Source organism: Trachymyrmex septentrionalis, unplaced genomic scaffold, assembly GCF_001594115.1.
Source record: "Trachymyrmex septentrionalis isolate Tsep2-gDNA-1 unplaced genomic scaffold, Tsep1.0 scaffold478, whole genome shotgun sequence".
Taxonomy (NCBI): Eukaryota; Metazoa; Arthropoda; class Insecta; order Hymenoptera; family Formicidae; genus Trachymyrmex; species Trachymyrmex septentrionalis.
The window spans coordinates 15,586-20,145 of NW_017305650.1; the positions used below are offsets into that span (position 1 = coordinate 15,586).

A 4,560-nucleotide genomic window follows, 5' to 3' on the forward strand; every position below is an offset into this window, starting at 1 on the left:
GAGAGGCAAAGGGGAAGCGTGCGATTTATAATATATTATGAAATCATCTAACAATATAAATTAAATTGTTAAAAAGAGGGAAATAATGATAGGTCATGGGCTTGGAGTAACTAGGTAGAATGGGTGATTTTGATTTATCATAGGGATTAATTAATTAAGTTTCTCTTCTGTATAATGTGGATAAGATAGAAAATACATAGGCTTGAATTATAGAGACAGAAATTTCGAGTGTAGAAAGTAAGATTTGTGTTAGTATTAAAATAAAAATAATAGAGGAATGTATATTAATTCCTGAAGATCCTAAAAGTGTTAGAAGTAAGTGTCCAGCGATTATATTGGCTGTGAGACGAATAGCCAGGGTAAATGGTCGAATAAATAATCTAATTGATTCAATAATAACTATAAAGGATATTAGAATAAAGGGAGTTCCTGATGGGGTTAGATGAGTTAGCACATTATTTAAATAATTAAATAATCTAAATAATATAATTCTAAGTCAAAGTCTTAGGGATAGGGAAAAGCAAAATCTTATGTGGCTTGAGACTGTAAACATATAAGGAAAGAGATCGAGAAAATTATTGAAAAAAATCAATATAATTAGTCTTAGAAATGTAATAATATTGGAAGGAAAAAAATTGATTAAAATTTTAAATTTATTAAATATGTGATTGATAATTATATTTCATAATAGGGTAAAGCGGGAGGGTAAAAATCAGAACTAGAATGGAAGGAAAAATAAACAAAATAATATTCTTAATCAATTTAATGAAATGGAGGGAGATGTTGATGGATCAAAGATTGTGAATAAGTTTATTATCATATTCAATTTCAATAAATTTTTTTGTTTAAATAAGAGGTATGATTAAGAATGTAATTTGGGGAAAAGAAGGGGAAGTAAAAAAAATATAAGAAAGAAGTAAGTAATAATATTAAAATTATTTAAAAAATTAATATTATGATTCATAATAATGGTATTATTTGAGGAATAAAAGAATATTATATTTGTTTTATATAATCTTTTTAAAGTGACAATTTGATGTTTTTATTTAAAACTAATTCTTTCATTAAAAATAGGGTATATACTATTATGATTTAATTTAAAAGATTAATACTTTAATCAGTCATTTAATGAGATCATCAGTCATTTAAATAGAGGGGTGGTATTAAAGGAAAAGAAATAATGTAATGTAATGATAGGACTTTTTAAAAGTTTGTATGAGATTTGAAAAAGTAAAATTAAGAGTGAGATTGATTAAGTCAATTTTTAAAGTTAATTATGTTTGTAGATTCAATTACGATAGGTATAAATCTGTAGTTTGTATCGCAGATTTCAGAGCATTGGCCAAAGAAAATTCCAGGTCGATTAATTAAAAGTAAAGTTTGGTTTAATAGATCTGGAATTGAATCTATTTCAATACCTAGAGAAGGAATAGTTCAAGCATGAATAACATCTATAGAGGTGATTAAAATTCGGGTAGGGTAATTAAATGGTAAAATACATCGAGAAGGCGGAATTCGTTTGGCAGAAGTTGGTTAGATGGAATTATGAATGAATCAAAGTTTATATGTATTTGTAAAATCTGAATATTCATAACTTTAATATCATTGATGACCAATAGCTTTAATTGATAAATTGTTATTAAAAATTTCATCAGTAAGATATAAAATTTTAATAGATGGAATAGCGATAAAAATAAGAATGAATTTGGAGGAGATAGTTCAAATAATTTCGATTGTTTGATGTTCTAATAAGAATTGGTTGATTAATTTATTGGAAATAGAACTATAATAAAAAAACTATGATAAAGAAAATTAACGTTGTAATGAAAGTTAAAATAATTATTGTGGAGTCATGAAATAAAATTATTATATCATAGGTGGAAGAATTTGAATTTTGGAGGGAGATAGATCAAGTATTAATTTTTAATAAAAGATAATAAATCTTTATAATTGGGGTTTAAGTCCAATGCACTAATCTGCCATATTAAAAAATATAAGTTAAATTAAAGATATTGTTTTAGATTGGAATTTCAGAAAATCTATGATTAAGAAGGGGAAATGAATTAATCATTCTAATGAAGAATTAAGGAAGAATATGTTAATAATAAGACGTTTTTTGCTAGGGCTTCTCAAATATTAAATAATAAAATTGATAGTCTTAGGATAGAGATGAGGGATCCAATAGATGAGATAATGTTGATAAGATTTTTCAGTTAGCGGAGCGTGGTTGGATGGATTGAGCCGGTAATTAATTATAGAACTTATAATTAAATGTAGTTTATTGAAAAGTGAATTATGTATTTCGCGAGCGTGCTGTCCTCTCCTATCGGAGTTCAAGCTGAGACTTGCGATCCTTTCTTGTCGGAGTACAAACTGAGACGGTCCTCTCCTTTCGGAGTTCTAACAGAGACTGAGGAGAGGGATCACTCAAACGGATGTCGGTTACAATGAGTGTCGAAGTTTTCCGAGCCGCGCTCGTGTCGTGTACAGTACAGTCACGCATAAAGTATTGGTCTGTACACTCGAGAACAGAAACGCGCTGAACTTAAATACTTGTATTCTCAACAAATGTTTTACGATAAATATAAAGTCAGAATAGTCAGTGTATCGGTGAGGTATACCTCTTAGTCCTAAAAAATGCTGAGGGAAAAAAGTAAGGTTAACTCCAATAAATATAGATAAAAATTGAATGTTTAAATATAAGTTATTTAATCTAAAACCGGAAATTAGGGGAAATCAGTGAATAAATCCGGCGATAATTGAAAAAACTGCTCCTATTGATAGTATATAATGAAAGTGAGCTATACATACAATAATATGTATCATGAAGAATAATGTCAATTGAGAAATTAGATAGTATGATTCCTGTAAATCCTCCTATAGAAAATAAAAAAATAAATTCTATTGATCATCATAGAGTTGGGCTATAATTAATTTTTATACCGTGGAGTGTTAAAATTCATCTAAAAATTTTAATTCCTGTTGGAATGGCAATGATTATAGTTACTAAGGTGAAATAAGCTCGGGTGTCTACGTCAAGACCAATGGTAAATAAATTTATATGATGGGCTCAAACAATAAATCCTAGGAAATCAATTGTAATTATGGTATAAATTATTCCTAGGGATCCGAAGGTTTCTTTTTTATCTCTTTCATTTATGATAATGTGAGAAATTATTCGAATCCTGGTAAAATTAGGATACAAACTTCAGGATGGCCAAAAAATCAAAATAAATGTTGATAAAGGATTGGATCACCTCCTCCAGAGGGGTCAAAAAAGGAGGTATTTAGATTGCGGTCAGTAAGAAGTATAGTAATGGCTCCAGCAAGTACTGGTAAAGAGAGAAGTAAGAGAATTGCAGTAATTAAAATTGATCACGCTAAAAGTGGAATTTTATTTATAAATAAAATTTTTTGATGTATATTTAGAACTGTGGAAATAAAGTTAATTGCACCAAGAATAGAAGATATTTCTGCAATATGAAGAGAGGAAATGACTAAGTCAACTGCCCATTGTGAAATATGTTGGAGCTAAGTGGAGGATATAATGTTCATCCGGCTCCTGTTCCTACATATATTAGGTGTACAAAAAAGTTCTGAGCTTTAGATTTGATACAACCGAAATAACAATTTAAATTTTATATATCTTCCCGCCCTTTTGGGGTTTTAAAACAGTAACATTTAACCTCCTGAAATGCGATACGGTTTGGCGTTTGATGCACATAACCTCAAAAATCAGTAGTGTTCACGATGGCAATTACAAAAGAGCATATTCGATTTTCCATCCACTTCGCGTTTCATCTGAAGAAAAATGCTGCTGAAGCCACTGAAATGATTTGTGCTGCATATGGAGAGAACGCTGTAAGTCATGCAACATGCAAAAGGTGGTATCAAAAGTTTCGCCAAGGAGATTTCAGTCTTAAAGATGAATCGCGTGCTGGACGCCCTGAAAAGATTGAAACGGACGAATTGCAAGCACTGCTGGATATAAACTCTGCGCAAACTGAAAAGGAGAATATTTCGCTAACGGAGAATATTTCGCTGATTAATATTTTTTCGTTTGTTTTTAAATAAAGATTGAATTTTACAAAAAAAAGCTCAGAACTTTTTTGTACACCTAATATAAAATTTCTTAAAATAAGGAGAGTTAAAGAGGCGGGGAATAGTCAAAATCTTACTATTTATTCGTGGGTAAGCTATGTCGGATGATTCAAGTATTAGGGGGACTAAGAAATTTCCAAATCCTCCAATTATAAAAGGTATTACTATAAAAAAAATTATAATAAATGCATGATTAGTAACTAAGGAGTTATAAATTTGATTATTGTTAATTAGATTTCCACAAGATCCTAATTCTAATCGGATGATTACCATATTCTTATAGCAGATCCAATTATTCCTGATCAAATTGCTAGTAAGAAATAAAGAATGCCAATATTTTTATGATTAGTAGAGAATAGTTATTTATTCATAAAATAATTTTAGTTTATAAAATTAATTAATTTATATTAATTAAATTTTTAATTTAATTATTATATTTTGTTGGATAGTTGCTTGTCC

At 29.0% G+C, this 4,560-nt stretch overlaps 2 pseudogenes; both read right to left on the bottom strand.

Annotated features, from left to right (window-relative positions):
• Positions 1-4,374, bottom strand: part of LOC108751498 — a 13,688-nt pseudogene extending 9,314 nt beyond the window's left edge.
• Positions 1,258-1,903, bottom strand: LOC108751497 (annotated as a pseudogene).
• Positions 4,375-4,560: the final 186 nt, after the last annotated feature.